General features: G+C 39.1%; 1 protein-coding gene across 1 annotated transcript in view; it reads left to right on the top strand.

Moving 5' to 3' along the window:
• Positions 1-22,373, top strand: part of LOC125170442 (dynein light chain Tctex-type 1) — a 28,468-nt gene extending 6,095 nt beyond the window's left edge. Inside the window, exons 2-4 of the mRNA XM_047867076.1 lie at positions 4,691-4,695; positions 9,432-9,436; positions 22,362-22,373. The gene's annotated coding sequence lies outside the window, so the exon portion shown is untranslated. The remainder of the gene's footprint in view (positions 1-4,690; positions 4,696-9,431; positions 9,437-22,361) is intronic.
• Positions 22,374-22,678: the final 305 nt, after the last annotated feature.

Here is a 22,678-nt window from a genome sequence, read left to right as displayed (position 1 = left end):
TTTCCAGAGATGTGTGTGGGGTAGGGTGGGGGAAATGGGTAGCAGTAGTTAAAAGCTACAAACTTCCAATTTAAGGTAAGTAAGCTCTGGGGAGGTAATGGTGACTATAATTAACAATACAGTATTATGTATTTGAAAGTTGGTAACAGTAGATCTGAGAAGTTGTCATCCCAAGAAAAAAAAATGTAACCACTGAGATGGATGTTAATTAATTACAGTAATTTTTTGGCAGTATATATGTGTATCAAATCATTATGTTGTGTAAAACAATGTTATATGTCAGTTATATCTCAGTAAAAGTCCAACCACAACAAATTGTAGTAAAAGAAGCAAATAACACTGTACTCTCATTGGTGCTTCCAGTGATGTGCTCTTTTGCTTGCCCTCTGGCTCAGCTCTTTTCAGATCTAGGCCTGTCCATCTGGGGAGAGCCCTGGTCTTGCTTCTCTGTCCACAGGCCCCATTCACTGTAATAACTTTCTGTTATGGGGTTCACTCCCACCCTGGCACAGCCCCCCCTAGTCTGTGGATTTACTCCTACAAACCCAGACACCACAAAGGTAGGCCAAAACCCCCCAATGTAGATTATTTATTGACACAAAGCCAAGGACCAGGCACCCGAAGATTACAGTTAGTGGCTAAATTTACCCTGAAACTTTGTGAGTTCTTTGGAAGGCAAATATCCTGGCATTTTATAGTTTTGTTGGCAGGATTGAGCTTATGTATAGGTTAAGACACAAAGATGTGAGGTATGATATGAGGACTAAGGATAACTTACCCTGTAAAATAAAGGAGCAGAAATTGTATTGCTCTGGCTTGTCATGTTGTTCAAATTCACCACATACACATTCCTTTGCTCTGAGGCATTGATGTTCTTTGTTAAAATGCAAATATATTATCTGAGAAGTCTTATAGTATGGACGAAAGTGTGCCAGACCAAGAATCAGCAAATTTGGCTTCAGCCCTTCCTAGCTAAGTGACCCTTACATGGAAGCCCAGAATGCTAGCAATGAAAGGAATCTTAAGGCTATGTACCCAGTGTATGAAATTGTCCTAAAACTTTGAATATTTCTAATAACTAGGATCACAAAGTGAGCAACAGTATTCATTTTCATGTCCTTCTTTTATTGAGTCCAGGTCAACTTTCATGTATCTTTTATGTGATTACTGCTTCTTCTCTTTCCTGAGACACCCCCAATCCCCTCAGCCTTTCTTCTCATGCCCTGTTGTCTGTCTCCAATGTATTTATTTCTGTTAAAAGCAACCAGGATATTTACAGTGGTCACCACAGGTGCTCTAAGAATATTGAAAGGGCAGAAACATCACTGCTTTTGCTATATGAGTGTCTAAGTTTGCATGAAATTTTGGGGAGCCACATCATGATTTTATTCCTTTCGAGTTAAAATCAACTAAAAGCTCTAAATCTTTTCCTGGTGAGATGATGTCATTCTTCTCCTTTCCTGTAGGGGAACTGATTTTGAAAATCCTCCTAGGGCAGGATTTTAAATTTATCTCAAATACCTTTATCTTACTTCATGTTGAACAAGCAACAGATTTCTTGGAATCAGTTTTTTTTTAATCTCCAAAATGAAAATGATGACACCTCTTCTGTCCACCACTCATTCCTGCTGTGTGAGTAAAGATGTGATATATGTGAAGGATGCAGGGTGCCTGCTTTAGTGCAAGCTCTAAGCCATTGGTGGCAGCTTCCTAAAGTGCTGTACTGAGATAATTTCTGAGGACATGTCTGGAATAGCTGGAAAGGGAACTGTGATTTGTGATGTCTGCCATGGTGTGTGTGTGTGTGTGTGTGTGTGTGTGTGCGCGCGCGTGTGTGTAGCACATCTTTCTTGACACAGATTTGTCATACTTATACTCATGCAGGAAATATCATTATTAATTCATTAACATTGGAACACATGTTAATCATCCAGCTTGCATTAGAAAGCAGGTACATTTTGATGAGAAAAGAGCATAGCACATTACACAGAAGAGTTTTCCAGCTGGAAACCCGAGAGCATTATAGGGTACAGACAAGGATGGGGGCTGTCACCAAAGGGAAAATGAATGCCGTGATTCTATTCATTTACCCCTCAAATTTGATTCCAGAAACAGTCCTAAACTAGAAACATGGTTCAACATAGGGTGTACAGATTGCCCATGCAAGGACTCTAGACCAGGGGTTGCAATCTCAGATGCTTTCATGGGACACAATAGAAACATCAATGAAGAGGCTGGATCAGGGAGAGCTGGGGAGTGAAATGAAGTGAGCAGTACACATGGATCTAAGGGGAGCAGGTAGGCCCCAGTTTCAGTTGCTTACTGTCAGAAGTGAACATGGGCTCACTGTTGCCAGAATACTCTACTTTCAGAGAAGCTGGAAATCTGGCATTTTATATAAAATATTCCATTTAAAAATGTTGACTCAATTAAAAAAATAACTGCAGATTCAACAAAACACATCTGTGGGCCAGATTCAGCCTCCAGCTGCCAATTTGGGACCTCTGTTCTAGATGCCCACTAGAAAAGGAAAAATTAACTCTTATTAACAAATGCTTACCCATATGCAATGGAATCCCATTTATTACTGCCAACAGACAATTACTTCCCACCAAACCTGCCAGGTTAGCAGACGTAGATTTGACCTATAGGGATTTGGGGTTGAGTAGAGGGTGATAATTTCAAGATACAAATTGTTGTAATTAAAATAGAAGCAGTGAGTACCACAAGAAATGTACAATAAAAATACTGTAAGGGGCGCCTGGGTGGCGCAGTCGGTTAAGCGTCCGACTTCAGCCAGGTCATGATCTCGCGGTCCATGAGTTCGAGCCCCGCATCAGGCTCTGGGCTGATGGCTCAGAGCTTGGAGCCTGTTTCCGATTCTGTGTCTCCCTCTCTCTCTGCCCCTCCCCCGTTCATGCTCTGTCTCTCTCTGTCCCCCAAAAAATAAATAAATGTTGAAAAAAAATTAAAAAAAAAATACTGTGAGGATTTTTTTTTTGATGGGGGAATCTTTTGGGGTATTGTTAAAAGGGAGTTCACGGTGGGTGGGGATAACATTGGAGATGGGCCTCATGGAAAGGAAGGATTTCCAGAGAGGAGCAAGATGACAGAAGCCAGGTGAGAAATGTGGGTTTAATTTGCTGAAGGGTGAGTAGTCTCATGGCTTGGAACTTACAGAGAAGGTAGCAGAACAGTACATGGAAAGGTAGGATATAAAATGTTAAGTTATGGAGGGCTCTGAAGGCACATCAGAAAAGTGTATACTTAATTCACCAGGCAATGGGGAGACATTAAGTTTCTAAGCAGGATAAACATGATTGGAGTTGAACCTTAGACCAAAATGTATAGCATATTCAAGAGGCAGAATGTAAAAAGACTAATTAGAAACCTGTTTTACTATTGGAAAGGATAAGAACGGCCTGAACTAGAATGGCAGATATATAATGGAAGGAGGGAAAGATGTTAGTAAAATTGGGAAAATAAGGTAGATGTGATTTCTCAAAAAATTGCATGCATGGACCAGAAAGAAGTGAAAAATTATTTCCCTGTTTTGAAATGGGGAAATGGGAGAATAGAGAATCTGAGGGTGGGGAGGAGGAGGAGGCCAGTGAAGAAGGAGTTCAGTTGGGTTATCTTGAGTTTAAGATGCTTTCAGTTGATGAAAGTACAGAAGCAAAGGACACAGATAACTGTGGTTGTGGTGTGAGGCACAGAGGTCTCTGCCAGAGACAGAGAGGGAGGGAGTTGAAGGGGAGGAAGGGAGGGAAGGAGATCCAGAGACTTGGGAGGTAGCTATAGGAGCTAAGGTTTGAACCATGGAAGCCATAGAGGTATGAAGATAGCATTCCTGACTGAGGTTGAGGAAAAGAGAGGAACGGGGTGGGGGGGGTGCCGAGGAGCAGAGCAGTCTGGAGCTGGAGTTTGCAGGGTGCTCATGCTCAGTGGATGTGAGCAGAAGCAAAATGATTGAAGAAATGATCCATCTGGGATGGAATAAGGAAGCTAGCAGAATGCCAGAACCCAGATACTAATGGAAATTAGTGGGGGCAACCATGGTTGGCTGCTTATAGCACTGCAGAGAGGTCTGGAGGTCTCTACAACTTGACCTTCAACCATCATTCTGCTAAATTGTTCTCAGCCAGGCTGTCAATGATCTCTTTGTCCTTTAATGGTCCTGAGGCCCCTCGGTGGCTCAGTCAGTTGAGTGTCTGACTCATGAGCTTGGCTCAGGTCACACAAGTGCTGCATCAGGCTCTGCACTGACAGTGTGGAGCCTGCTTGTAATTCTCTCTCCCTTTCTCTGCCCTCCCTCCCTCCCTCCCTCATTCATTCTCTCTCTCTCTCTCTCTCTCTCTCTCTCTCTCTCTGTCTCTCTCAAAATAAGTAAATAAACTTAAAACAAATTAAAAAAAACCCAATGGTAATATTTTAATCTTCATTTATCAGTAGTACTTGGCACTATCAATAGTTTTCTCCTTGAAATATTCTCTTCATTTGCTTTTATGGGACTGTACTCACTTGGTTTTCATTCTACTTCTCAAACTCTTCCCACTCAGTCCTCTTTATGACTTCCTCTTTTTCTAATCATTACTAAATATTATTGTTTAAGTAGGTTTTTGTCTCTGTTCTCTCCTCCTCTGAGGTTTCTGTTTCTATCCACCAGTGACATCCAACCTCTAAGTCTGAGCTCTTGTCTGGTTTTCACAAGCACATGGCCAATTGCTGGACCTCTCCAAATGGTTGTTCCACAGGTATATCAAACTCAACAACCTGAAAGCTCAGTATATTATCTTCTTGCCCTTTCTACTCATCCTCTTCATGCCCCCACAAAACCACCACCTTCTTTCTTCTCATTCATTGACTGCTGCTATATATCCATTACCTAAGTTAGAACCCTGACCATCATCCTCCACTTCTCCACCTGCTAACCCCCTATTCAACCAATCACTGACTCTGTATATGTTTCTTCAATATCTGGGAAGTCCAACCACTTCTCTCTATTTCCAGAACTGTTCTGGCCCAGAATACCAACCTCTCGTGCCCTAACTTTTCTCCTTGTGCCAAGTCTTGACCACCTTCCATTTATTCTCCACACTACAACTTTATACCATTTTCATCATTTATTTTGGTGGGTTTTTCCATTACCCAGAAGGTAAAGTATATAGCTTACAAGATCTTGGCATGATCTTATGACTGCTCATCTCTCTGGTGTGTTGGTTTCTTTCTTTCTTTCTTTCTTTCTTTCTTTTTTTTTACTTCACTTCTCCCCTCTCTATACCCTTGTACTCCAGGTCAGCTTAAAACTTAAAACTGTTGCTCTAACAACATATTCTTTCTTACCTCCTCAGTGTTATATGACAAATTCCTACTGCCTAGAAAGTATGCCTTGACAAAACTATCACTTCTTACTACTTGCTTCTATTTCTTCTGACTTCACCTGGGATAGCTTCTCTTTCATGAGATTTTCCTGATGCCAGGAGAGCATTCTAGTCTTCTGTATCATGTGGACACTGAATCATAGCTGCTTGCATAATTCTGCCTACCTTTCCTGAATTGTTATCTAGACACAAATTTTTATCTAGACAATTTTTCTTGACTCTAGTGTGTAGTACAATGCCTAAAAAAGTAATAGCCTCTTAGTTGGTACTTATTAAATTGGCTATGAATAAACAATTAGATTTTGCAGATAAAAAAATGGCAACTTGAATAACCAATTTAGTGAGATGGTTTGGATATTTCCCCCTTCTAGTATTTTTTAAATGCTGTAGGGCTTGGGGAAATGAATCAGTGACTGAAGCTTGACTTTGCCACTAATTAGGTGGGGTAAAATCCATTTCAGGAATCCAGACACGGAGCCATAGGTTATATTTTTAATAAATATAGTTTTATTGTTTTAAAGCATCATAGGCAACAGTTGTTAAAGTGAGTAAGAAGGATTTATAATGAACTTATCAATTTGAACCAAACAGATGGACCTGAAGTACAAAACCAAAACCAAAAACTTTCGCTTAACTATTGTCTCCAAGTGTTGTTTGTTAGACTCTATTAGTTCATCAGTAAATACTTTTTTCTTTTTTTATTTAAAGTTTATTTGTTTGTTTTTTGGTAGGGGGGAGAGTAGGGGCAGGGAGAGAGGGAGAGAGAGAGATTTCCAAGAAGGCTCCGCGCTGTTAGCACAGACCCTGACATGGGGCTTGATCTCTGTGAGATCATGACCTGAGCCCTTACATCCAGAGTTGGATACTTAACTGACTAAGTCACCCAGGCACCCCAGCAAACTCTTTTTTCTTATATATTGTGCAAAGATAAACCTTAGTATAAATTTGATTGCAAATTAATGAACAAGAATCATAGACAATTAAAGTTCAAAAGGAATTTAAAGATCAACTAATTTCAATACCTGACTTTGTAGTTGAGTAATGAAGTTTTGCCTATCTAACAAAATGCCTTACATATATATATTTAGTTAGCAGATATTTGTTGATTCTTTACTATACAAGGTATTGTTCTGGGTGGAGTTGGGAGAGTGACATTAATCACTTATGTTTTCGCATTTTAATGGTACCTGTGTCAACTAGTTTACTGTCCACACTAAAAGAATGATACATTTACATAAGCAGCCAGCTTAGTCTACCAGTTAGGGTACAAGTGAATGTTAGAGATAAGAGCTGGTGGGAAGGAAGGAAGAGAGCAGTGACTTTGGGCTGGGCTGGTCAGGAAAAAGACTTGAAGATTATTAGGAGACTTCATTGTGTAGGATGCCAGACCCAGAATCAACCCTTCTGCTCCTTATCTGTCTTCCCTGAACATCAGGTCAACAATCACACATTCCTAGAAGGGACTGAGTAAAGCTGAGGCAGAAGTCAGATGGCAGGGACACAATGAGTCAGAAGGGCTTGATGGACAAGATGGGTCAGCATGCATAGAGTAAAGTTTCCTGGCTTGAGTCCTTTGTAGAAAGCCTCACTCTGTCCAGGTATCTAGCAGACAGTCAGTAAGATGCCAAGAGAGTGAATTGTTCAGTTTACAATAAAACAGGAAAAGCTTAAATACATTTCTCATTTTCCTTATTAAACCTAGGCTTTTTTTTGTTGTTGTTGTTTTTAGGTTGATTATTTGGAGCCTCTGACATGTCAGCACTATCTTTTTGGCTGTTGACCTTTTCTCTCCTCATTAGAGTTAGAACTATGTTATCAAGGAAAACAATCTGAAGAATATTCATCAAATTATAGTTTTGATTTATAAAGGTATGTGTCTGAATTTCTCTGTTGGCTTTGCTTTCTGGGCCTATGTCTTGAAGGTCTCTTTAATTTGGAAGTAGTGTTCCCCCAACCAGTTTCTGATTGGAGTACCATCAGATGGCCCAGGACTGAGAGAGGGCTTGTGTTGTTTCCCATAGTACATCTTGATCATCAAGGCTATGCAAAATATCAGAGAATTTATTTGTAGGTCTGAAGATAGGGGTAATCCTTTAGGGAAACTGAGGTTTGAATTATTGACTTTTTCACAGACATACTTAACAGATTTTTCATGCTTCGCTATCAAATCTTATTCTGTTCCCTTATATCCATTGCTTGTTTTCTGACATCCCCATCAGTTCTATCTCACATTTTTAAGAATGGCCTTTTGCTGGTAAATGTTGTATTGGAGGAAAGCTAGCGTTCAGAATCCAACATAGCCATTTTTAATGCCTGGGCAGCCAACACGTCCCTTTCCATAGTCTCATTTTTTTAAATAGAATTAAGGATTGTTTTTGGCACATTCAGCAGCCTGGCAGGAAAGCATGGTCTAAACATATTTATAGAAAAGAGTTGAATTCTGAACTGGTGGTGATTCTAAACTGTCAGCTCTTTGATGTTGCTGCTGTTGAAATAATTTGTTTTCCGGGAGCTGACTCACCAAACTTCTATTTAGAAGTGGTAGTTAATCTTTAATTAGTAATGATGCAGAGAAAGAACTGAAAAATAGGATAAGTAAGTTACTTTACAATTTTGTGCTTATTCATTATGTCCAGTCATATGTTGAATGGCAATTGTGCTTTATACTTAGAATGCATCATATCCAAAAAGAAAGGGCCATGTTTCTTAAAATTGCTTTATCTTGCAAAGTGGTTGTGCAATTCAATGGTGGAATGGGGAGACTGTGTTAAGGTTTTGGAGTTCAGTTATGGGCCCCTCATAGTGAGTTTCACTGAATGTCGGAAGCACCTGTGAGAGACTTTCCTTTCTTCGGAGCAAATTGTGTGACCACACTGGCCTTTTAAAATTGTTCTTGTTCTCCTCTTAGGGATCATTAGTGATCATTCTATCAGATGTTTATTTTTGGGAGACCCTTTTCCTAAAGCAATCAGGCTTCTGGCCCTGATTTTTCAACTTTCTTCCCTCTGATTTCTTTGATAATATAAGGTAAAAACATATCATTGCCCTGTCCTTTTGTATTCTTTTTGATAAGACTCTATCACAGCCTGTGCCTTTGTTTCAGGGACCATACTTAGTGGGCATGATTAGGAAGAGAGACATTGTCCTTTGAACTGCTTGCCTTTCTAGAAGTCCTGATGAGTTTGGTGAAGTCCTGGTGTTGGGTCCCCATTTGAACAGAGACATTTGCTCCTGAAGCCACCCTGGCCATGGAACATCATTTCTCCTTCCCCAAAGACAATGAGCCCATATGGGGTTTGACCCTGCAACCCTGACATCATTAGCATTGTTTTTGAAACATCTAAGCTAACCCAGTCATGGCATTCGTGATTTTGTTATGCTAGTTCAACTGCCCCAGAGAGGAAATAATTTCCGCTCAATTGGTTGTGAATTGCTATTCCTCTGTCCAGCAAAAGGGATCCTGGTGTCTATTGGGGTCACTGACCTGCCTTCTAGGTCATCTGTAACATTACAACGTTTTGGCTGGTTTTGCACCTGGTCTACAAGCACTTGACAGATCAGATTAGGAAGTTTTCCAAACAGTATCACTTTATCTGCATTTCTATCAATTAATATATTCATTATTACTCTCAAATTCTTATTACTTTTTACAGATCGAGTTTATGGTTTTCTATTAATCACAGAATTCTTTTTAGGTCTTAACTTCAGAAATGAGAATGTGTATCTTGTTACATTTTCTGGAATTTAAGTCCTTTGTGTAACAGTCCTTCTTAACCAGATCATGCATATGATTTTGTTTAAAAATTATGTTTGACAGTGCTGTTGGAAATTAGTAAAGCGGTTGAATGTTTGAACGCCTGTTCGAGAAAGCAAGCTACATATTTACCCCTCTTATCCCATGGAGAGATTTCTACAGAAGACACAAATGCTCAATCCCAGAATGGAAACCAGAGATGGGGCAGAGAAGAGGGAGTGATTGAGACATCAAGGACACTGAAGGGGCTTCTATGGAAGGATTTTCTATGTGATTTACAAACTGTTAGGGAGCAGAAACAGTTTATGTTTCAATGTCATAGTGGGAAGAACCCACATGATCCTTGAGAGGCCCGCACTCTGTAGTTCAGCTCAAATAAAATGCTCTGGCACCCATAAAATATGGCATTAGGAGAGAAACCGTCAATGTGGAGGCTCATTCACCTCTCAAGGAGAGTGGGTAGCACACACTGGCTGCCATTAGAAGCCACTCCTACAGGGACTTTGATCATTCTGACCTTGTACTGCTTGGTCCTCTTCGTCTTTGGGAGGGTCTCTGGGCTCAGTGATGCATCATCCCCTGCCACGTTACAGATGATCCTGACACTTCATTCAAGCCCAGCCGATGTTTCTGGCTGGCCACATTCTGTGTATCTCACCAGCTCATCAGGGTGACAGCAATGTTCCCGTTTTATCATATACTGGTCTGTGCTGTCATTTAGAAATACTTGCAGGCTCGCCCAGTGAATATTGATAAGATACCTTTGGAATGAGATAAAATGTGGTAAAGGAAGCATATCTTTCCAATGTGATAAAGAACTTTAGAATATGTGATAAAATGTGATAAAAGCACGCTGCGAGGCCATTATTGAGAAAAGTGGTCTACCATGTGCCCTGCATCGGGGGTTGAGGTTGTGGTGGGGGGGACTAGGGAGGATACTTATTGTTTGGATCTGCTCTTTCAAAGGTTCGGGGCCTTTCATTTGTGTTTCTAAGGGAAAAGCTCTTTGAAGGTCATGTTTGAATTAAAAGCTGTATTTATTATCTGTTTTTCCATGTTATCTATATTACAATTGCATATCGAATTTGGAAGCCCACTATCTCCTGAAGGTGGTTATTTTCTAATTCCAGGTTTATCCTACCCTCTGGTGTGGCATTGTCAGCGCATGTTTACATCTGCTGGGGCTGATAAGGTAGAAACCGCTACCTGACTACGTTATTATAGTTCTCTTGCTCTCCCTCTCCTGGCTAGTTTGAAATGATTATTGCCTCTGGACTCTAGTCATCTGCTAAAAGATAACACAGCTTCAAGCTATAATGCTTTCCTCCTCACTTTGAAGTCATGGTGGCTCTAGGTATTGCCACACAGTGGGACATCCTTGTTAGCATGCAAGCCAGACAGGGAAAGGATTTGTGGGAAGGGTCAAGGTGTACTAAAATGAACAGGGTGAGTACTGTTTTATAACCAAAGGCCAGGAGCTCACTCCTTGTTCAAATTTCAGACAAGGCAAGTGATGTCTCACTTGAAAGTGTCTGGGGCACCTGGGTGGCTCACTTGGTTAAGAGTCAGACTTCAGTTCAGGTCATGATCTCATGGTTCATGGGTTCAAGTCTCTGTGCTGACAGATCAGAGCCTGGAGCCTGCTTTGGATTTTTTGTCTCCTTCTCTCTCTGCCCCTCCCCTGCTTGCACTTTCTCTCTCTCTCTCTCTCAAAAATAAATAAACATTAAAAAGAAAGTAGTATGAAACGTAGCCACTCTGGTATAGGGCTTGTGCTGTGGTAGGTCCAGGAATGGGGAGGCTTGGGGCCAAGAGCAGCATCCTTGAAGTGACCTTATTAGGAAAAAATATTTTTTTAGTCTGTCTAGATTTTCTAATTTAGGAGAGAAGCAATATTACTAAATAACAGCTAATATTTATTGAAAGCCCACTATTTGCCAAGCATTAGAGTTTACATTACTTTTTGAAATAACCAATGAAGTAGAGCCTGCTAAAATCACCATTTAATAGATGATGAAACAGAGCCTTGCTTAAAAAAATGAAGTGACATGCCCAAGGCTGCAGAGATGTATAAGAGAGATGAGTTGGAATTCCTACAATCCTCAGGCTTTTCTCTGGGTTTCTCTTTGGGTACCCTCCCTTGGCAGAAGAGGTAATGTCCCTTCTAACCACAGCCTTCCATAGGCAATAGGGGAATCTAGGGGATTGACTCACAGGGTTCCTTCTGCCCTGTTCTATTGAGATATAATTGACACATAACACTGTGTAAGTTTAAGGTGTACATGTTGGTTTGATATATATTGTAAAATGATTACCACCATAGCATTATCTAACACCCACATATCACATAATTGCCATTTCTTTTGTGTGGTGACATCATTTAAGATCTACTCAATTTTCAAGTGGACAATACAGTATTTTTTATTGAAGCACCATTGACACACAATGTTACATTAGTTTCAGGTGTATAATACAGTGATTGGAGTACTCTATGCTATGCTCATGAGTGTAGCCTCCATCTGTAATCATACAACACTATTTTTTTAATTTTTATTTTTTAATGTTTATTTATTTTGACAGAGAGTGAGCAGGGCAGGGACAGAGTGAGAGGGAGACACAGAATCTGAAACAGGCTTCAGGCTCTGAGCTGTCAGCACAGAGCCTGACACGGGGCTCAAATTCACAAACTGTAAGATCATGACCTGAGCCAAAGTCGGACACTTAACCAACTGAGCCACCCAGGCACCCCATCATCATACGACACTATTACAATACCATTGACTATATTCCCGGTGCCTTGCCTTTTCGTAACTGGAAGTCTGTATTTCCCACTCCCCTTTCCCATTTTGCCCATCTTCCCACTCCCTCCCCTCTGGCAACCATCAGTTTGTTCTCTGTATTCATGGGTCTGTTTCTGCTTTGTTTGTTAGTTCATTTGTTTTGTTTTGTTTTTTTAGGTTCCATATGCAAGTGAAACCATATGGTATTTATCTTTCTCTGTCTGACTTACAGTATTATTATTATTAACTATAATCACCACACTGTACATTAGATCCCCAGGATTTATTCATCTTATAACTGGAAGTTTGTACTCTTGGGCTGACATCTCCCCACTCCTCCCCAACTCCCCAGCCCCTGGTAATCACCAGTTGACTCTCTGTGAGTTTGTCTTTTTTACATTCTAAGTTATATCATACAGTATTTATCTTTCTTTGTCTGACTTATTTCACATAATGCCCTCAAGGTCCATTCATGTTGTTGTTAAGTGGCAGGATTTCTTTTTTATTTTTGAATCACTCAATAATATCCCATTATATTTGTGATATATATATATATATATATATATATGTGTGTGTGTGTGTATGAAATCATATCTTCTTTATATCATATCTTCTTTATTCATTCATCTGTTGGTAGACACTTAAGTAGTCTCCATATCTTGGCCATTATAAATAATACTGCAATAAACATGGGAGTACAGATATCTCTTTGAGATACTGTTTTCATTCTCTTTGGATACATACCCAGAAAGTGGATTGCTGGAATATATGGTAGTTCTATTTTTTAATTTTTTGGACAACCTCCATACCACTTTCCATAAGGCTTTGCCAATTACATTCTCACCAACAGTGCATGAGATTCCCTTTTATCCATATCCTCACCAACACTTGTTACCTCTTATCTTTTTTTGATAGCTGTTCTAACAGGTGATCTGTTATTGTGGTTTTGATTTGCTTTTTCCTGATGGTTAGTGATGGTAAGCATCTTTTCATGTTCCGGCTGATTGTTTGTGTGTCTTCTTTGAAAAAATGTTTATGTAGTTCCTCTGCCATTTTTAAAAATCTATCTTTTTAGAAAAAAAAAATTAAATCCCAGTCAGTTAACATATAGTGAAATAATGATTTCAGGAATAGAATTTAGTAATTCATCACTTACATATAACACCCAGTGCTCATCCAAACAAGTGCCTTTCTTAATGCCCATCACCATTTAGCCCATCCCCCACCTAACACCACACCAGCAGCCCTCAGTTTTTTCTCTGTATTTAAGAGTCTCTTATGGTTTGCCTCCCTCTCTGTTTTAATCTTATTTTTGCTTCCCTTTCCCTATGTTCATCTGTTTTGTTTCTTGAATTCCACATATGAGTGAAATCATATGAGATTTGTCTTTCTTTGACTGACTTATTTTGCTTAGCACAATACACCCTAGTTCCATCCATGTTGCTGCAAATGTCCTCTGCCATTTTTTAATTGGATTTTCTATATCATCTTTTTTGGAAATTGAGTTGTGTGACTTCTTTATACATTTTGGATAGTAACTACTTATCAGATATATGATTTGCAAATATTATCTTCCATTCTGTAGATTGCCTTTTCTATTAGTTAATGAGAATCTGGAGGAATTCATAATGAGAATTAAAAAAGCATTTGGGGTGCCTGGGTGGTTCAGTAGGTTAAGTATCGGACTTTGGCTCAGGTCTCAGATCTCACCATTTGTGAGTTCAAGCCCCGCCTTGGGCTCTGTACTGACAGTGCGGAGCCTGGAGCCTGCTTCAGATTCTGTGTCTCCCTCTCTCTCTCTCTGCCTCTCTCTCTCTCAAAAGTAAATAAACATTAAAAAATTAAAAAAGCATTTGAGCCTATGCCTGTTATCTATCATGCTCCCTGTACTTGATACTGCAGTTAGAAGTGTTACATTCAGTTCCTTTTGAGCTGAGGAAGATCAACTACTCATTATACAATTTAAATTTGTTGTGAGTTTAAAATTGTTTCTAGAGAGACTTGCTTCTTTATTACTAATATGTCCCCTCTTTCCTCCATTTTTCTTTTTTCTTTCATTAAGTTTTTAACCTTAATTCCTGTGTTCCTCCGTTCTTCTTAATGATTGCTGGCTAGGATTAATAATTAATATAGAACAGTTGTGAGCACTGACTATGTGCCAGGCTACATTATCTAATTTAATTCCATTTCATAGATGAGGAACTTAAAGCCTAGAGAAGTTAAGTGACTTTTCCAAGTTCGCATGTGAGAAATATGACCCTCAAGTCTGAATTGGTGCCTGACAGGGCATTTCAGCTCTATCCTTACAGGCAGAGGCAGTGCTTTGTGATGTGACAGCACTTGCCACATATGGTCGGAATGCTCAAAATCAGCATTCATTTTTGTTTGGAGAACTGTTTTCTTTAACATTTTTTTCCCCTAGGAAGTGTGTATACCCAGAAGAACAGATAAAATTTCCATAATCCTGAATGAGGATTTTGAGATTTTTTTAAAAACAGATTCCTATTTTTTTTTAAATAAAATTAACCTGGGATTCAGATATTTCCGGAGTTTCTACTTTGTGGGAAAAAGTACAGCCACAATTTATTCTGGTAATAAAGGTATGTCATGGCCTATGGGGATAAAATGCCATGGGGAGACTGAGTTATTATAGAGCTACCACCTGGCACAGCCAGGCAATGCTCTAGTTTCCAGGTCTCCTCTCCGTTTTCAGATGAGCTTGGCATGGGTTGAAGTCACTCATGGGAGGTGTCCGTAGCTAGACTGGAGGGATTTTACTTCCTCCTCCCCATTCCGCCTTTGACCTCCTCTCAGAAACACCGTAGCAGGAAGAAAAATGAATCAGAGTGAGAAAAGAGTGTATTCCTTCCAAAATACACACACATTACCATTTTGGCCCCCACACCCAGCCTATCTTACTCTTCAATCCAAGGGAGCTCTTGGAGTATAGAAAACCCACTGAGAGAAAAATATCTTCAAAGAAAACTCACTTCTCAGAAGAATGTTAAAGTTTGAAGAGCACAACAGAAAAAACTCCTTGAATTTTTGTTTTCCTTTTTGATTCTATTTCCCTTTGTGGAAGATTGGAGGGAATACTATCTTCTTTTGCCATTCTTCCCATGTATTATAAATATTTGTTCATTTCCTTTTGAATCTTAGAATCTTGAATATCTAGGGTTTCTAGATACAAGGTATTTTAGAAATGCAAACTGTTTGTTATTTATGTTTATTGTTGTTTGTTTTTTAATTTTCAAGTGTATTCATCTTGTTTATATGTTTCCTTCTATTAGCTCATTTCTACTTTAATGGCAATTTTATTTTATAATTTAAGTTATTTCCTCTGATCCTTGTTACAGAATGGGTTACTTTAATGAAAAATGGAAATAATTACTGCTTCTACTCAAGGAAATGTCTTTCTTTCACTCAGAGCTGTCACTTTTACTTGTAAGATAAGATTATTTTAAATGGAATGAAATTCTGTAAAGCTCACTGAACTAAGAAGTAATGGCATGCAGCAATGAGAGGACACTTGTATTTCTGATTGAGATCACAAGATTGAGCATATATTTTACTAGCCTTATAAATAATTAAAAACAAAGAACACCACAAAACGGCCCATAAAAGTCTTATTCTCTTCTCTCCTCGCTGGAACTCATTTAGTCATTTAAACTGATAACATGTATAACCTCAAAATAGTTAATAAAGAATATTAACAGAATGCTACCTCACACTCCCAGTAATTCAAAGAATAACAAATGTCATCAGAGACCTGGAGGGTCTGTTGTGGTAAAGGAGGGGAACGCAGGTTGTTAACCGAAATAGTAACTTTTTAAAGATTTTGGTGAGTCTGTTTCTTGTTCACATTGTTTACAGCTAGCTCCTAGGCTAGTTGATATAAGGGAAGGACCTTAAAATATCATGCATAGAGTTTCCAGTTGGGAAGAAAACCCACTTAAAGTGTTTGTGATAATTTGTAATGAAAATTAGAAAATGTGTTAGAGTGTGTTAATGGTCACATGAGGAATTTAAACACACTTTTAAGTGGTGTTACTCTGATCAACTATAAGGCAAGATGGAATGGAAAATACACCTTTGTGATTAAATATTTACCTCAAGAGCTAAAACCAGCCACTATCCTATTAATGAGTATAGTAATGATGTTTATTTTACAGAGAAAAATAAAAGTTTAGTGGCTATTTTAGCTTTGTGGGGGAGATACACCAATGATTTTTTAGATCTTTTGGACATTTCATAATTTAATTTGTCATGTTTTATACTTTTAATTGTAACAGTAATTAAAGAAGATAACCTTTAGTTACACAAACTTGTTTCCTTTGGTCATTTCTCTTCCACACATTCTGCGTTCTTTCCCACCATGGCTCTTGCTCACCCAACCAACCTTTTGGGGCATGACTGCTCACGATGGAAAGAGGAACAGCAGTCAGTTGGGAGATAGCACGTCCAGCCTCAGTTCCCTGGTGCTCCCTCTGTCTTCCCTTGAAGCCATCTCTTTCAGCTTCTCTCCCTGGTCTGCCCTACACTCAGTAGAGTTTGGAGTGTGGGAGAGATTTTGTTCCCAGGAAGAAATTTTGCCTACCAGAAGTACTATGCAGGTAGTTTCTCATTAACATTCTGCTGCTTTCACTTGGCTAAGATCAGAAGATGTCCAAGAGGTTTTTAAGGGTATATTTGCAGTTACTATTATTTGTAGGCCTATAGCAGTATGCCTTTGCTTATGAGTATGTCCATTAAAATGACTCCATTTTCCTTTGGAGAATACAGTGAGAAAAAGAGAAAGAAAACCACTTCTAGTTTGATATATACCCTTAGGTGAGAATATTATAAGCTCACCTGCACTTTAGTCAAACCTTCCAAGCTTTTGCAGGTGATTATTTATTTTTTTCTCAGAGGGAGTGACTAATTGCAAAGTTGAATAACTAGTAAAATTATAAAAAATAATATGGAATGACCACTATTAATGAAAATTATTGATTCCAATACTTTCATTGGGGAGCTTTATCTTTTAATAAACATTTATGAAACACCTGCTATTTATAATGGGCACAGAGTGGCAAGTACAAAGATCTCTGCCCTTGGAGTTTGCAGAAATGTCATGTACAAAGCACAGTGTTATCAGATATTATCGAAAAGGTAGATACAAGAATATGATAGGAGTTTAGAAGAGAAAGAAATTATTTTCAATGTTGATGGTTGAATTATACATTAAGGAAGTGAAATTTGAGCCGTGTCTTTTTTTATTGAGGTATAATTGACATATAACATTATATTAGTTTCAGGTGTACAACATAACAATTTAATATGGGCATATTTTGCAAACTAATCACCACAATAAGTCTAGTTAATATCCATCACCATACATAGTTGGAATTTTTTTTCCCCTCGTGTGAGCTGGGTCTGGACAGATAATCTAGTGGACATTTATTGTTTTCCTTCCCAGCACCCATTTCCCTTTCTTCCTGTAACATCTATAGATTCTTGGAGGAATCCAGCCTTTGGTGCCTGTGGTCTGGCACACTTGTGGTGCCACTCTTGGTGCCTGTGGTCTGGGTGGCCTTCTGCCTCCTGTTCCACAGATGGAACATGTAACCCCAGCTAGAGCTATTCAATACTTTTCTTCCTTTTAGCTCTTATTGGTTCCAGGGTTAACAAGTCACCTATGATGATCCAATCAGAATGAATTCAAGAGCTTTTCAGGAACTTTGGGAAAAGACCTTCCACTTTCTCCCTGGTCTGAGTATTGTGAAGTCATAGGGCTAGATTTATTACAGAACTTGGAGTTGGAGGGACAAAACTGGATCCTGAGGATGTTGTATGAGCCTCTGCATCAAGCCTCACCCAAAGCCTGAAATATTCCTGGATTTTTAAAATTATCTGAGCCAATAAATTATGTTGTCATTTTGCCATTCTGAGACAGAGTCCATATCTCTTGCAACCAAAAATATCCTAGCTAATCTATTCAGTTAGGATTTGGACAGGAAGCAAAGGGATGAGGACAATCTAATCTTCAGGATAGAATGAAAACAAGGTGCCAACTGTAGAAAATGCACGGATTATTGAGGAAAGGTAGATGGTACCATTTAGTAGAATTTTATAGTACCTTAAGGAGAATAGAAAATATATATATTTTGGTTGAGATTCAGTCATGGGAGGTTTTGAATTCTTGATCAAAAATTTTACTTGGGAGGCAACAGACAAAAATGAAATATTCTAAGTGAGAAGAACATGTATCTGAGCTTCATGGTGAATGTTGGACGAATTTAATGAGGCAATACTTGGGGGTGGCAGAATAATTAGACATTTGTAATAAGACATAGAAAGTTAATAAAGTAAATGTCTTGACATCTCTGCAGAACCAGGATGGATCTTCGCTCCATTTATTTATTTTTTTATTTGAGACAGAGAGAGAGAGAGAGAGAGAGAGAGCACACAAGTAGGGAGGGCAGGGCAGAGGGAGAGAGAGAGAATCTTAAGCAGTCTCCATGCTCAGCATGGAGCCTGACATGGGACTTGATCCCACAATCGTGGCATCATAACCTGAGCTGAAATCAATAGTCAGATGCTCAAGTGACTAGACCACCCAGGTGCCCCCCAAAATTTGGTTTTGATGTCGAGACTGATGATGCCACATGCACGCACGCGCGCGCGCACACACACACACACACACACACACACCAAGAGGTATAAGGAATTTAATTACTCACATAATGAAGCTTTATGAGGGAGAACAAGGCAGTTCTCAAGGACGTGTGAACCTGACTTGAAGTTTTTATGGTGATTAAGGGGTAAGACCATTGAAAGGATTTTTGCATGTAATTTGAACTCACCAGCACCAAAGGAGAAACATCTGGGCTTTCTTATCAGCTTACCCAAATAGATATATTAATAAAGCTCTTTGATTTGTTGTAAATAAGGAGGTTTGGGGACACCCAGGTGGATATGCCTTATGATCAGGAGCTTGGGTGTGAGCTTGAGGCATATATTCAGTACCCTCAAAGGTGTGGTGGAAGTAGATAAAATGGCCAAAAGAAAGAATAAGAGAAATAAGAGGAGCAAGAATAAAATTTTTGGAGAATGCCAAGAAATAGAAATCATCTAAGTGTAGACAGAGAAGAATGTGGAGAAAAAAGAAGCACTGTGGGAGCAAGGGGAACGATATATATTTTCAAATGCTGTAGAGAAATCAAGGGGATGGGAATTGGAAATTGGAGAACTCATGGCTCATTATCTCTGAGATGGAAGATGATTCTGGAACAGAAGGTGTAGGCAGTTTTAGGAAGAGTAGAAGAATGAGTGATTGGTAGATGTAGACTTCTCTTGTTAGAAAGGTAGAGATGATGGCAGATAAATAGAGTAGTCAAAAGAGGAGATAATGTTTTAAACTTTTGAAAAGTTATATAGGGGTGCCTGGGTGGCTCAGTTGGTTAAGTGTCTAACTTCAGCTCAGGTCATGATCTCATGGTTCATGAGTTCGAGCCCTGAGTCGGTCTCTGTGCTGAAAGTTTGAAGCCTGCAGTCTGCTTGGGATTCTGTGTGTGTGCGTCTGTCTGCCCCTCCCCTGCTTGTACTCTGTCTCTCTCCCTCTAAAATAAACATTAACAAAATTTAAAAAGTAGAGAAAAGTTATGTAATGGGCAGATTTGAGCATACTTTGCAAAGAGTAAGGAAACTGATTTTGGCAAGAAAAAAATTATAGAAAGGGAAAGAAATAATGAATTTACATAGAATCAACAACAAGCAGAAAGAATTGCTTAGGGACATGAGAGATGGGTTGGTTTTGCAAAGAAGAAGAGATACTTCTTTTGAAATAAGCATTAAAGAAATGTGTGTGCATGTGTGCATGCGTGTGTATGTATGTTAAGGAGAGGTTCAAGTATTCCTATGAAAGTCAGGACGAAGGTAGGGTTTAAAGACATAAATGACAACTTTGGGAATGGTGATAAGAAATAAATTAAAGATAAATAAAAACACTTCCAAGAAAAGCAGAGTATCAAATAAAGGGAAATCATATATGTTTTCAGGGATTCACTCAGTGGATGCCTCTGATCAAAATATAAAAAGCAGGGCTATGGGGGTTTACCTAAAGTTAGAAATTCACAATGTGAGAAGATGGACAAGTAAACAAGTGAGCTGAAGATTCTGCAAAGAAATTCACTGAAATGATTGGGGAGGGAAGAAGAGAAGGAGGTAAGGGAGGATAGAAGGACCATATGGCCAGAAAGAAAAGGGAGAAGTCTAGATACAAGTGTTCATGAGTAAAGAACTCTTTACCTCACTTTAAAGGACAGGAAGGCATAGGATTTCATAGTTGGACACTTGTAGAAATGGGAGTGTTTCAGAGTACTGATGTGGTCCCAATCTGGATAGTGGAGTGTGAACAAATATTGCTAGGGTTAAGAATGTTGAAGAACTGAGGAGTTGTCACTGGCTGTGTTGGAGGAAGAGAATGGATGATTATGAACTAGAAGATCAAAGGTAGAAGTGCGTCCCAAGATTTAGCCACTATAGACAGAATGAGCCTACAGAGGATTAAAGCTGAGCATGATTAGGATTTAAACACAAAAGGAATTCACATCAAAGTAGGGTTTAAATCCAGGGAATTGATGGTCATGGACCACAGAAATGAGGTCAGCTGACAAGTGTTAGTTTCATGGGACGAGTACAAAGAAAGGCTCAGGTGAATCCAGTTGGAGGAACATATCAAATGCAAGAGACAATGGCTTGGCTTGGACTACCGACTTCCAAATGATTGAAGGTGGAGTAGTGGGGGTGAGGATGGGACATGGAAGAGACACCAGGGACAGGCCAGGGAGAAGCAGACGTCTGTAAACTTGTTTCCAAAGTTCACTTCATCCACATTTATTATCTACCTCCTATGTGCTACTAATAGTCGTGGAGGTAGTCGCAGTAGTAATCCAACATTTATGATGCTACCTTTTGTAAGCCAGACATCATGTTGTACATTACCTTATCTAATCCTCCTTACAATCCTAGGAAGAAGAACTATTATTATTCCACTCTCTAAAAAAAAGGAACTAATATTTAGATAAACTAAGCCACCTGCCCAAGATCACACAGAGAGGGCTAAACCAGTCTATATGACTTCAAGCCCATGCTTTTACTCGTCAGATGGCTTTTGCTTTGCAAATGTTTGGTAGCAAGGAAACAATGACCAATATGACAATTCCTGTTTTAAAGAAAGTTATATTTAACAGGTTGAAGGCTGACTCTCTTCACATTCATCACCGATTTCAGAACATTTAGGAATATTTTAAGAAACATTTGCCTTGATATGATTAGCTTTTAAAAAACCTTATTCCTTAACTAATGGCATTCTAAAATATCCTTTGAAGATCCAATTCACTCTGTAGACTGACTATAAACACAAATAAGAACATTGATTTCCTCATTTCATCACCTCTAGAGAACAATTCATAGCACACGGAAGTTCTAACTAGTCAATCAATAGTCACTACTTAAATCAGAGACTCAAACAGTAGTCTTATTAAAAAGTGTTCATCTGAAGATGATGTTAAATTAAAATAAAGGAACCAACCTGGCCTATGATCTGTATTCAGCTTCAGGAAATAGTCTGGAGGAAAGTGTTCTGTTAACTGTATTTAGAGCTTTTCCTGTTTCTGGTTCCTGCCCGAGGAGAAGTGGGGAAAATCCGATTTCTCAAAAGCCACTTAAGTGTTATTAAGCAATTCATAGAAACAAGGCTAAGCAGTGCTATTGGCAGGGCTTTCCCCCCACTATGATGTACAAATCAAAATTGTTATTCAGCCTCTGTCTCATTTTGGCCTATATTTGACTACAGAATAAATACAGATCTGTATGAAATGTTTATTGCATAGACCAAGACAACCAGACTCATTAATTATTGGAAATGCTATTATCTTACCCATTCTGTAATCCTGTTTCTGAGTTAGTTACGTAATTTCACCCAACACAGAAAAGAAAACTTTGACCTGAATTACATTTAAAATGGGCCTTTCACGAAATCAGGAAGAAATATTTTTTTTCCTTCTTAATGAATCATAATAGGAAGGCTGTATGTAATAGGTGCAAGTGTGAAGTTGTGGAAGAGGAAATAGGATGTCATTCATTATTCTATGTAATTCAAATACTTGTTATTTTTTAAAGTTTATTTATTTATTTTGAGAGGGAGAGAGAGAGAGGGAGGGAGAAGGAGAGCGAGAGGGAGAGGGAGAGGGAGAGGGAGAGGGAGAGGGAGAGGGAGAGGGAGAAGGAGAGGGAGAGAACGACTGTGGGAGGGGGAGAGGGAGAGAGAAAGAATCCCAAGCAAGCTCTGCACTGTCAGCGTAGAGCTGGACTAGGGGCTTGATCTCACAAACTGTGAGATCATGACCTGAGCTGAGATCAAGAGTTGGATGCTTGGGCACCTGGGTGGCTAAGTCAGTTGAGCATCTGACGTTGGCTCAGGTCATGATCTTGAGGTTTGTGAGTTCAAGCTCCACGTCGGGTTCTGTGCTGACTGCTCAGAGCCTGGAGCCTGCTTTGGATTCTGTGTCTCCCATTCTCTCTGCCCCTCTTCTGCTTGCACTCTCTCTCTCTCTCAAAAATAAATAATAATAATAAATAATAATAAAAAAGAGTTGGACACTTAACCAACTGAGTCATCTAGACTCAGTAAGTCAAATATTTAAAGTCATATTTTGTAACTCCAAGTTGAGGTTTCAAATGTATTCTTATTTGTGTTTGTCTATTGTGGTGTTCTTAAA

This window comes from Prionailurus viverrinus, chromosome B4 (assembly GCF_022837055.1).
Source record: "Prionailurus viverrinus isolate Anna chromosome B4, UM_Priviv_1.0, whole genome shotgun sequence".
NCBI classification, from domain to species: domain Eukaryota; kingdom Metazoa; phylum Chordata; class Mammalia; order Carnivora; family Felidae; genus Prionailurus; species Prionailurus viverrinus.
The sequence above is the reverse complement of the archived record's forward strand: the minus strand, read 5'-3'. Positions and strand labels throughout refer to the sequence as shown.